Below are 13,419 nucleotides of genomic sequence, written 5' to 3' on the forward strand. Positions count from 1 at the left end.
AGAGGTATATGAGGGCTTCAGTGTGTATGAACACAAAGGAGCAGAGAAGATACTGCGCCATCGATAGCACGTTCAGACTACAACCCAGAGAGTGAGACGAGACCGTTCCGCGAAATCAATTTACTTAAGTATATGTGCTACCTAGAACGAGAATGAGACACACACGAAGAGACATTCTGCTGGGCCATAACAAGGCTGTGTGTTGTGTTCTGCGAGGGACGTGTTAGTGTTTCTTGTTAAATGATGCCACTGGGGGCCTATCCAGTGTCTGTCGGATGATAACCAACAGTAATAACTGCTCTTCATCCTGACACACACTAATTCATGCTGTCTCCTCAGTTTTGAATTTCATAAGTTTTCCAGACCGCTAGTTATTCACGTGGGTCTCATATTGTTGGATCTCGGCTCACGTTCAAGCAAATTAAGATAATGATGATTGAGGAACCAATGTTTTTTATCTACATCAATGCTACAGTAGATATGCCGGGAGCCAACGACGTTCACCATCGTATGAACGAACTGTGAAAATGGTCCACTATCCCTCCTACCAGTGCCACAACCTTACTGTGCAGACTGTGCAACGCTGCTCTTTATTTCCGTAGATTGACACATACCACCGGCGGGACATGAGTCAGCAGTGTGGCAGCCCTCCCCTGAAGATGTGAATACACGAAAGCGCTTGTGATATTTCGTGTCTTCTTATCCTTGTGGATATCGGCATATATATATATATATATATATATATATATATATATATATATATATATATATATATATATATATATATATATATATATATATATATATATATATATATATATATATATATTGTTACATAGCCTATGATTTCATCATCCTTTGTGTAATTTTTACGCACAGTATGCTGCATGTTTGATCACGAGCGTGTTCTGCCTCAGTCCCCCCCTTCTACCGTTAGAGTAGAGTAAGTCGTTCTTTCTGTTGTTCAGAGCAGGATTGTCAACTCTTTGTCCCCATGGCTTCATTTGCGCGTCCTTCTTACAAGTTGTATCAAGCTCTGCCGGCCCCTATATAATGAGCTCAGTCTCTGCATCATTGCCACTTAGATCTACTCCTCATTTTGCTCACATCTCTGTCCTCCCCTGTACAGTTATTATTGTGAGTGCTCAGGAAGTCTCCAACCATCTAGCAGCTGTGTGTAATTTGAGTATAACTGTTGTTGCATTTTTTTCTTGTACTGTGTAGCATAAGGTTAATTCTTAGGCCTAATAAGGTTTTTGTAATTCTTGTAAGGTTCTTATTGTTAGTCATTGTTAATAATAGTTTATATCTGTAATAATTTATATCTTGCATTCACTGAGTATTATCTGGTATTGTCATTTTTCAGGGCTGACTTAGATAAATTTACTCATGCTAATTTCGTGTTAATAGAGGCTATTGCAGTTAACCATATATTTAACCTGTTTTTTGCCATTACATTATCCTTATGAGTCCTGAATGTTTTGTTGTTAGTTTGAGCATTAAACTTTAACTTGTAATTTTGCCTAATTCTTTTGTTTTGAACCTAGAACTTTACGGGACAGTAGTGACTCTTAGTATTCTCACTTAATGTGTACATTATCTTTCTCTGTTCCGTAACATAAATTTGGCGACCTCTTATCAGGATATTCAGGATATTATCATAAGGATATTGCTTGATATTTTGTGACTGTGATTTGTTCATGATGTCTACTATTACTACACTTGATGAAGCAAAAGATTTTTTGTCAAATGTGCAAACAGTGTGTGATGTAGAAAACAGAACAAAGAATGAACTTAAGCTTGTTGCTCAACAATTGGGAATTGCTGTTCGCTCTCATCATTCTAAAGATCAAATTGTTGGCATGATTAATAAGAGCTTGTTTAATGTAACTCCTCCAAATGAGCAAACGCAGATTGAATTAGCTAAGTTACAGCTAGCCCTGCAGGAGGCTCGTGTTAAGGAGGGTGAATTTCAAGCAAATGCTAAGGAGGCTGAATCTCAGGCACGGATACAGGAGGCACAGATACAGGCTCATGCACAAATTGAACTTGCCAGGATTCAGGCAGACCATGAGTATCGCATGAAACAAGGTGGAACTGGATCATCTAGCTCTAAAGATTTTGATGTGGCTAAAAATGTTAAACTTGTCCCTCCTTTTAATGAATCTGATTTAACAAAGTATTTTCAGTTGTTTGAGAGGGTAGCTACAGGTTTTAATTGGCCTAAAAAGTATTGGCCAGTACTCCTTCAAACTGTTCTCACCGGTAAAGCTCAAGTAACTTATGCATCTTTGCCTCAGGATCAATCTGATAATTATGATGTAGTTAAGAGCTTGATTCTTAAGGCCTATGAGCTTGTTCCTGAAGCTTATAGAGTAAAATTTAGGACAACTTATAAGCAAGATAAGCAATCCCATGTTGAGTATGCAAAAATCAAAGAAGATCTGTTAGAGCAGTGGTTAAATTCTAAGAATGTGGATTCTGATTTTGGTAAATTTAAGCAGATGATTTTGCTGGAGGACTTCAAGAGGTGTGTTAATAAAGATGTAAGCCTATATCTTGATGAGAGAAGAATAGATAATTTGTCTGATGCTGCAGTTTTAGCTGATGAATATGTTCTCACTCACAAGAGATATTCTAGAGAAAAAGGGAAAGCTGAGAGTAAGTACGTTGCCTCTACTCAGAGTACAGGTAACAGGAAAGAGAATAAGGATGATGTTTCTCAGGAAGTAAATACCAGCTTCACCTCTAGATTTCAGAAAAGTAAATGTACTTATTGTAGTAAGCTTGGTCATACTATGGAGAGATGTTTCAGGAGACAGCGTGATGTGAACAAAAAGGAGTCTTTAAATATTCAGTCAATTGGTCTAGTGTCCACCCTTGAGAGTTCCCAGAATTCTTTAACTGAGTTAACTGAACCTGCTTTGAGGGGTAACTTAAATTCTCATGTTGGAGCTCCTCTTTTGAGCAGTAACGTGGGTGACACTCTCAAGAGTTCATGTGCTAATTTCCTGTCTGATGGTTTTGTCAGTCCTCTGGACAGTAATGACAGGAAATCAGTTAAAATATATCGTGATACAGGTGCTTGCCAATCCTTTATGCTGACCAGTGTTCTAGGCCCTAATGTTAATTCGTCTGATGAAACTGTAATCTTACAAGGCGTAGGGAATAATTACTTCTCTGTCCCTCTGTGTAGAGTGAATTAGGGTCTAATTTTGTTAATGGTTCCGTTATGGTTGGGTTGACTGAGACACTTCCAATGTCAGGTGTAACTTTCTTACTTGGAAATGATATTGGTGGAAGTCAAGTGTGTCCAGCTCCTCAGTTGTCTAGTGAGCCAGTGGCTGCGTCCCAGGATTGTGATTTCCCTGATGTGTTCCCTGCATGTGCTGTCACTAGGGCTAAGTCTAAAGTTACTGCTGACTTAGAGGATAATGATGATGATGATGTTATCCTAGCTGACACTTTTCTCGCTAATTTGGACCACTCACCAGATGAGGCAGTACCCCGTAGTGTTGATAATTTGTCTCGTCAAGAGTTGGTTGAGTTGCAGGTTGCTGACCCTGAGTTGAAAGGTCTAGCTAACTCTGCTTGCAGTGAGGAAGAGTCAGCTGGTGCTTCTACTTGTTATTATATAAAGTCAGGAGTACTTATGAGAAAAAGGAGACCCCCAACAGCATCAGCCGACTGTGACTGGGAGGTTGTACATCAAGTTGTCATCCCTCGTGTTTGAAGGCAGGATATCATTAGAGTGGGTCATGATTCCAGTTTGGCAGGACACCTTGGAGTAAGGAAGACTGTGGCACGCATTATGAAACACTTCTACTGACCAGGTATCTTCAGGGATGTTTCCTGGTATTGTAAGTCTTGTCACACCTGTCAAGTTGTGGGGAAGTGTAATCAGACCGAAAAGGTTGCACCTCTAGCTCCCATTCCTCCTTTTGAGGCGCCAGTCAAACGTGTGTTGGTGGATATTGTGGGCCCTCTTCCTAAGACTTCTTCAGGATTTTCTTATGTGTTGACCCTGATTGATATGGCTACTCGTTATCCTGAAGCCATTCCACTTAGAAATATCTCAGCAAAGAACGTGGTTAAGGAAATGCTAGGGTTCTTCATAAAGTTTGGTCTGCCCAAGGAGGTACAGTCAGACTGGGGAAGTAATTTCATGTCAAACGTTTTCAAGCAGTCTCTGAAAGAGTTGGGCATCACCCAGATCACGTCTTCAGCTTACCATCCCCAGACCCAAGGAGCGTTGGAGAGATATCATCAAACACTCAAATCGATGCTCAAGAAATACTGTTTGGAACATCAGAAAGACTGGGATAAAGGTTTTCCATTCGTTGTGTTTGCCGCAAGAGAATCTCCAAATGAATCACTGGGCTTCTCACCTTTTGAACTACTGTTTGGCCATGAAGTAAGAGGACCTCTTAAGCTACTCAAGGAATGCTGGCTGTTGGAGGAAGATGACGTCAACCTGCTGGAGTATGTGACGAGGTTCAAAGAACGGTTTTCCACTGCTTTACAGCTGGCGAGAGAGAATTTAGGAGCTGCTCAGGAGAAGATGAAGACTTGGTATGATAAGAAGTCCAGGTTACGCCACTTTCAGCCAAGAGATCAGGTTTTGATTCTGCTGCCAGTGCATGGGCAACCTCTTCAAGCCAAGTTTAGTGGTCCTTATTTTGTGGAGAAGAAACTCAGTAATGTCAACTATGTCATCGCCACACCAGATCGCAGAAAGAACAAGCAACTTTGTCACATCAACATGCTAAAGTTATATCACAGGCGGGACGAAAATAACCCAGTCTGCACTGTAGCTGTTCCACCCGAGTCTGCAAGTGAAGTTCTCCCATGCAGCATGAGCCTGAGTGATAGTTTGGGGAAGAATCCTGATATCATGAATGATCTCCAGACTAAGCTTTCTCATCAAGCTCCCGAGGAAAGGCAGGAGTTTTCGGCATAACTGCAGGAGTACCCGCAAGTGTTCCGTGCCACTCCAGGAAGAACCACTGTGTTGATGCATGATGTCGATGTTGGAGACGCAAAGCCAATTAAACTGCCTCCTTACCGTGTGAACCCAGTGAAAGTTCCTCTCATCCAGGAGCTTGGCTACCTGTTGGACCACAAGATGATTGAGCCCTGTCAGAGCGAGTGGAATTCTCCTGTCACTCTAGTCCCTAAGACAGGTGGGTCACAGCGGCTTTGCATTGACTACAGGCGTGTTAGTCAGATGACCAGAGCAGACACTTGCCCTCTCCCTCGCGTGGAAGATTGCATAGACAAAATCGGAAAGGCTAGGTACATAAGTAAGTTTGATTTGTTAAAGGGATACTGGCAAGTACCTATGACTGAACGTGCTAGGGAGATCTCATGTTTTGTAACACTAGGAAAGACTTTTGCATGTTCTGTAATGCCATATGGTATGATGAATGCACCAGCCACATTTCAGAAGCTCATGAATGTTGTAACAGAGGGTTTGGCAGGGTGTGTTGTTTATATTGATGATGTATTAATCTTCAGTGACAACTGGAAAGATCACCTATGCCATGTCAGTAAATTTCTTGAGCATTTGGTTCAGGCTAATCTTGTAGCTAATTTATCAAAGTGTGAGTTTGGTCAAGCTAAAGTTCAGTACCTTGGGTATGTATTTGATGATGGACATGTTGCACCACCAGAAGCTAAGGTTCAGGTTATAAGTGATCTTCCCAGACCTAAAAGTAGGAAAGAGGTACAAAGATTTTTGGGAATGGTAGGTTATTACAGGAGATTTGTTCTTAACTTTTCTATTCTTGTATCACCACTTACAGACCTACTGAAAAAGGGAGTTAAATTTGTCTGGACCGATAACTGTGAATCCTCTTTCAACAAACTTAAAGCTATCCTATTAAGTCAGCCAGTGCTCGCTACTCCAAATTTTGCTAAGCCTTTTAGGATGGCTGTTGATGCAAGTGATACAGGAGCTGGGGCTGTTTTGCTGCAAGAGGATGATCAGGGTATTGAACACCCTGTATCTTATTACAGTAAGAAGTTCACTCCACCTCAAAAGAACTACTCAACTATTGAGAAAGAGCTTTTGGCCTTGATTTTGGGTTTACAGCATTTTTCATTTTATTTGTGTTCTGGTTTTGACCCCATAGTCATTTATACCGATCATAACCCACTGAAATTCCTTAGTAAGTTTAAAGATAAAAATCAGAGATTGACAAGATGGAGTCTACTTCTTCAGGAGTATTCATTAGACATACAACATGTCAAGGGGAAAGAAAATGTTATTGCAGATTGCTTATCTAGACTTTAGACAGATTGTTTTAGAGTAATAAGAAATTTCCTTTGTAAATTTCTTTTTCTTTGTGGGGAGGTGTTACATAGCCTATGATTTCATCATCCTTTGTGTAATTTTAAAGCACAGTATGCTGCATGTTTGATCACGAGCGTGTTCTGCCTCAGTCCCCCCTTTCTACCGTTATAGTAGAGTAAGTCGTTCTTTCTGTTGTTCAGAGCAGGATTGTCAACTCTTTGTCCCCATGGCTTCATTTGCGCGTCCTTCTTACAAGTTGTATCAAGCTCTGCCGGCCCCTATATAATGAGCTTAGTCTCTGCATCATTGCCACTTAGATCTACTCCTCATTTTGCTCACATCTCTGTCCTCCCCTGTACAGTTATTATTGTGAGTGCTCAGGAAGTCTCCAACCATCTAGCAGCTGTGTGTAATTTGAGTATAACTGTTGTTGGATTTTTTTCTTGTACTGTGTAGCATAAGGTTAATTCTTAGGCCTAATAAGGTTTTTGTAATTCATGTAAGGTTCTTATTGTTAGCCATTGTTAATAATAGTTTATATCTGTAATAATTTATATCTTGCATTCACTAAGTATTATCTGGTATTGTCATTTTTCAGGGCTGACTTAGATAAATTTACTCATGCTAATTTCGTATTAATAGAGGCTATTGCAGTTAACCATATATTTAACCTGTTTTTTGCCATTACATTATCCTTATGAGTCCTGAATGTTTTGTTGTTAGTTTGAGCATTAAACTTTAACTTGTAATTTTGCCTAATTCTTTTGTTTTGAACCTAGAACTTTACGGGACAGTAGTGACTCTTAGTATTCTCACTTAATGTGTACATTATCTTTCTCTGTTCCGTAACAATATATATATATATATATATATATATATATATATATATATATATATATATATATATATATATATATATATATATATATATATATATATATATATATATATATATATATATATATATATATTATACAAGTATATACAGAGTGCATGACATAAAACACATATGTACTATGTAAAAAAGAAAGGGGAAAATATATATATATATATATATATATACAGTATGTATGTATGTATATATTCGCAGAGAGAGAGAGAGAGAGATGCTGCGGCGAGCCCTATGTTCAATTGTGTAAAAAGTAGTCGATGTTATAATACACAGGAAGACACAGTAATAGCGGGACGGGGCTTCAAGCAGAGGAGGGTGCATGAGTAATCTGGCTGTCAGAATGGCAGGCAATTAGACATTGAGTGGATGTTGCCGGAGCAGGCAGGCACGAATGGGCAGATGTAGGCAGGCTGGGAGATTCAGGAAAGGCCATGAGCAGCGAGTCAGGTAGGCTGGTTAACATGGCAGCAGGAAGGAGCAGAAAAATATCTAGGCAGGCACACTGAAATGGAAGCAGGGATCGGGTTCGTAGCTGGGAAGGGGGATTAGATGGTTGAGAGGACAGGATGATGGAGGCATGAATGATGGCAGCAAGATATGGCGAGAAGAAAACTCATAGCTTAAGTAAGGAGCACAGAGGATGAGGCAGGGAAGTAGCGAAGTGCACGTTAATTGGTAAGGACATAAAGTCAGTGATATGGAGGCAAATGTAGGGAGCCAGCGATGGATGAAGAGTGAAGGCAAAAGCAGGGAATCAGCTACAGCTGAAGAGGCAAGAACAAAGATCACGTGACTGGAAAGTATTTACAGGGAGGTTGTGCGTGCTTGAAGGGCACCTGAACAGAAAGGTAAGGCTGTATGGGAAGCAGGGTATACAAAACAAGTCACAGGTAAATCAGAGAGGGTGAATAAAACGAAAACAGGAAAGACAGATGCAGCGTAACACGTTGCAGGTGGGATGTCAGAGGCAGGAAATATGTCAGCTTTGGGAGAGTGGCACAGGGATCAAATAGAAAAGTTCTGTTGCAGTTAAGCCTTAAGAATCATAGTATACCTTTATAATGTACAAGTATACCGGTTGGAATTAAATTACGAGTATTACATAAAGTCTGCGTATCAAGAAACACACAAACTGAAGTCGGGATATTTCACATTTTTGCCCCAAGGTTCTCGTTCTTCATTGTTCTCATTCTTCATTTTGATCCTGCCAGCTTCACTATATATATATATATATATATATATATATATATATATATATATATATATATATATATATATATATATATATATATGTATATATATATATATATATATATATATATATATATATATATATATATATATATATATATATATATATATATATATATATAATGACCAAGCTGATGACGAACTCGGGGCGTATTAAGAAACCTTGACGTGATTCCGCGCTGAGACAAATATTAGCCATGAAAAAGGATAATTTGGGTGACAGATGGTAACATGAACGGTTAGGATGACGTTGTGATGATATGTAGGCCTGAGTCAAATATGATGAGTGGGAAGCTTAGGCTGCTGGTTAGAGAACACTTTAAACGAGAAATAATGCACTTTCAGAAGGAGGGAGTAAGCTTAGGATGAGACAGAGCAAGTTTAAAAAGAACTAGAAAGCTTTGAAGAGAACGTAGAGAGCTTAGCAGAGGTCAATGCAGGACATTCCCCGTAGATGGTAATTTGTGAGTGAGATCAGCGTATGCTTTGAAAAGACTTTAGTGAGCTTAAAACAACGATATGTGGCACAGACAGTGGGAGCAGTAATTGCCTCTCATTATTGAAAGGTGCCTTAGCCTTTGTTGCCACCACCGGTCGATGTTGAGCCCTTTGTGCTGAGCAACACACACACTCACTCTCTCTCTCTCTCTCTCTCTCTCTCTCTCTCTCTCTCTCTCTCTCTCAGCTCCCCACCGCTTCACTTCCAACTCAGATACAAACGGATGATTTAATGGTTTCTGGCAGTGGGGGGATAATCCTGTTTGTGAGATGTGGAGTGTGTGGGAGATGTGGGTTGTATGAAAGGAAAGTTGGCTGCTGTAAACCTGCCCCGCTGAGCTGCCCCCGTGGACGAATAATTAAACTTGGTATTGATGAGAAAAGTTACCCAAGTTCCCGCCGGCCAACCCTTCATCACACACCTCAGGCCGCCGAGGGACGGGGGTGCGTGGAAGTAAATTGGCGTGGGAGGAGGGAATAGGAAATGAATGGGGCAAATTATATATATATATATATATATATATATATATATATATATATATATATATATAAACAGCCATACCACGTTGAGTACACCGCTTCCCGTCTGATCAGCGAAGTTAAGCAACGTTGGGTCTGGTTAGTACTTGGATGGGTGACCGCCTGGGAACACCAGATGCTGTTGGCATCCCTACGGGTCAAGTGGGGTTGGTGGAGGAATAGTGCCCCTCCCTGTAAAACAATTAACTCTAAGCCCTTGGCCACCCCGTGTGGGATACATGGCGTCTGGCAATGAATGAATGAAAAAAAAAAAAATATATATATATACAGGTATATATATATATATATATATATATATTCTGAATAGGAATATCAGGGCTTGAATAAACATCTACCATCTTAATTTATCTGGTAAAGGCTTCGGTAACAACACGTACAGTCGGCAAGATTTCCGACTGGACCACCTGGTTGCGGGATTTGGCTAATGTGGCAACAGCGCGCCCGTGTGTGTGTGTGTGTGTGTGCCCGACATTTTTTCGGATCGCTAAGCTTCATCCTCCGAATTATATTATGTGGCCATTGTATTATGCTATGATATAGGCTAATAAATATTATGTGATTGAGATAATGGGCTGTGCACTATACTATTTGTAGTCTGAATTATATAAAATAATTCCCTTGCCTTGCAGCGTGAACCACGATACAGGTTGAGTTGTGGTTCAGAAACAGAGGGCAAGTTCACCCAGAAATGGCGCGATGTAGGGGGAAGGGGGGAGTATGGGAGTAAGCAGCCAATAGTTATATATTCTTAGTCATTACAGTATAGTTATCAACGTGTCAATGTTATCCTGTGCCCTGATTGATGATAAACCTATTTACTTTTATTATCTTTATATAGACCCGATTACACACTAGGATACCCCCTCCCTAGTTAGCGGAAAACATGCCCTGCTCCACCGCCTCGACTCTCTCTCTCTCTCTCTCTCTCTCTCTCTCTCTCTCTCTCAAACTCCTCAGCTGGCTATCAGTAGACACACACACACACACACACACACACACACACACACACACACACACTTTATCAGTTTGTGCTAATGCGTAATGACGTTGCATTTAGTATGTTTACCTAAAATTTAATACTGTGTCAAAATACAAGTGCAATACATAACCACTTCACATGGCGGATTACGTTAACCAGTAATCAATACTTATTTGCATAGTTTATGTTTCAGTAATAGTCATGGGGTAACCAGACCCACACTGATATTTTCGTTCATGCTAAAGGTAATCGTGTGTTCTGTGGCGGATACCAGTTAGTGGGGAGGTGGCCGCTGACACCTCCAATCCTCATAGCTATGGTGGTGGGTTGTTGTGTCACTGCAGAGGTTCCTGTTCCTCCAGTTATGTCAATAATTAAACTTAACATACTGATGAACAGCCATTTCTTATGAAATATACAAACAGCCTATATGGAACTATGAAGCATATTGTGGGAGCTTTCCAGCTCTCACGCACCAGTCACAGTCTTGGTCCTTTGTTTCAGTATTGCCAGCCTGACAGTGTGCAGTGTTAATGAACATGCTATTAACATTAGTTCTACATGCTTATTTACATTTAGAACAACAGAATTCAAAGCAGGATTTCATTCAGTACACAGAATGCCAAATACAGCATCTGTGTGTGCGTGTGGCTGTGGGACAATACGTATGGTGGGGGTAGGAGGAGTGGAGTGAGTATGAAATGTGTGTCATAATGGTAATATGGGTGTGTGCATACTTGGCTAAGGACGTCCAAGACTGATATGTAATCTTTGCCTTTAACACTTGATGACACACACTTCAGTATTTATTTAGGTTCTGTTTATAAATTTGTAGCATGTTACATTATTATATTATTATGATTATGTTTTGGGGGTGAAACCTGAAACAGCATATGAAGACAAACACTGAAATGTATATACAAAAAAATGCATTATGTGTGGCAAAATACATGAATAACAATATTTCAGGAAGAAATATTACCGTATTATAACATCTGTTTAAATACGTTGTAGGTGCAGCGATTCTTAAGCTTAGATTATCGGATTTCCTTTGATCAGTATGTTACGTTATACTCTAGCTTTGAGTTATGTTATGTATTGTATTATAAGTGATATCATTGTGGACGTTCACTTAAAACTACATCGAGCAGACAGCAAGTGCAGTTGTTAGTAGTTTACCCGTATTTGTTATTGATCACACACTGACCAACTTATTCCTGAGTAATTTTTAAAAATCTTTATCACGACTGGAAAACAGCACCTTAGGCATGTGAACAGGTGGCAAGATGTCTAGCAAGTTGGCAAAATGTCTAGAGAGTTGTGATTGTGCCAGTCAAGAAAGCTTCATATTTTAATGGAAAAAAAAACTGCAATTGTAACATGAAAGTTGCGTTAAGAAATGCACATAAACGTCACTAATTCCTGTATAAGTTCTCGTAATAAAAATCATGTCAGTGAGCAAAATGTATAAGAGTGTCGTATCAGTTATATTGTCAGGTAAGTTATGGTAAGTTATTAAAGTTACTGTTAGATTGTTATACTGCATGGAATAATATCCATTATAATCAGAGGATAATAATAAAAAAAAAAAAAATAATAAAAAAAAAAAAGATTTGTATGGAACTCATTCATTAGTAGGAAGTAACCCACCCTCCTTCTCGATCACCTCTCTCAGTCTGTTTGCATAGAGGCGACATGGTCCGTATGAGCTGTTTCTGGCTTCTGAACTGTTCCCACTAGGCGTGATTGTGGGCCAGTTCACTCTCAGGCTCCCAACAGTTAACTATAATCCCCCATACATTTTCGATGGGGTTCATGTCTGCTTCCTTACTGAGCCAGTCGAGCAGCTGCAAGTCCTCTCGACCTGCAAACCATTCCGAGACTCTTCTCGCCGTGTGGATGGGGCAGCGGTCCTGAACAAAAATTATAGGGCCGGGAGGAAACGGATAATTCCGCTCCTGAACTGAGGGGAGGAAAAAATCCTGCAAAATTTCAATGTATTTTTTAGCAGTGAAACTCCCTTCTATCCTGGTGACGTCACCCATACCATGGATGCACACTCACCCCCAGACATTGCAGGTGACGTGTCCACTTCTGGCCTTCTCGAAGATGTTCCTACGGTCGTAACTACACGTGAAAAGAATATTCATACATCGCTCATATAGTTTCATTTCTAATATCTTTGACGCTTTGGGAAAAACCACCATTTTTCATGTTAAGGTTCATTATCCACTATTTGGTTTATTTTATGAGGATCGTAAGGCTTAATGAACAGTGGTGCAAGTGTTTGGTAATATGCGTTCATCTAGACGTATTATTGCTATGAATATCAGTTGATCCCTAAATGTTTTTTTAATAATATTAAAACTTTAGTGATACAGTATAAAAATATGGTCGTTAAAAATATCGTCAGTAAATTTATACATATGCATTAGAATACTGTCGCCTGCAGAAATCTTTTCTCTGTCATTAAATTTTATGAATACAAAATTCCTGGTAACAGTCATATGAAGAAGACTATCAACGCTTCTCTATACTCTGGCCTTTATCTACCTACTGCTCTTCCACACTCTCCAGTTTTTCCTCAACCTGTCTGTTTACCATAATTCTTACAATTCACCACCAAATATATATATATATATATATATATATATATATATATATATATATATATATATATATATATATATATATATATATATATATTATATATATATATATATATATATAGATATATATATATATATAGAGAGAGAGAGATATAGATATAGATATATCTATCAATCTATTTATCTATCTATCTATATATATATATATATATATATATATATATATATATATATCAATATATCAATATATATATATATATATATATATATATATATATATATATATATATATATATTCTGTGTGTGTGTGTGTGTGTGTGTGTGTGTAAGTTCTCACTTTTACCTGATAACCATA

General features: G+C 39.0%; 1 non-coding gene across 1 annotated transcript; it reads left to right on the forward strand.

Annotated features, from left to right (window-relative positions):
* The first annotated feature begins 9,484 nt into the window (after nt 1-9,484).
* Nucleotides 9,485-9,603, forward strand: LOC145412253 (5S ribosomal RNA). Its single transcript, XR_013899545.1, has one exon. It is a non-coding gene; the product is annotated as a 5S ribosomal RNA (ribosomal RNA).
* Nucleotides 9,604-13,419: the final 3,816 nt, after the last annotated feature.

The sequence above is a fragment of the Coenobita brevimanus genome, chromosome 11, assembly GCF_032717465.1.
Source record: "Coenobita brevimanus isolate Jiangsu-jjx chromosome 11, ASM3271746v2, whole genome shotgun sequence".
In the NCBI taxonomy this organism is placed as follows: Eukaryota; Metazoa; Arthropoda; class Malacostraca; order Decapoda; family Coenobitidae; genus Coenobita; species Coenobita brevimanus.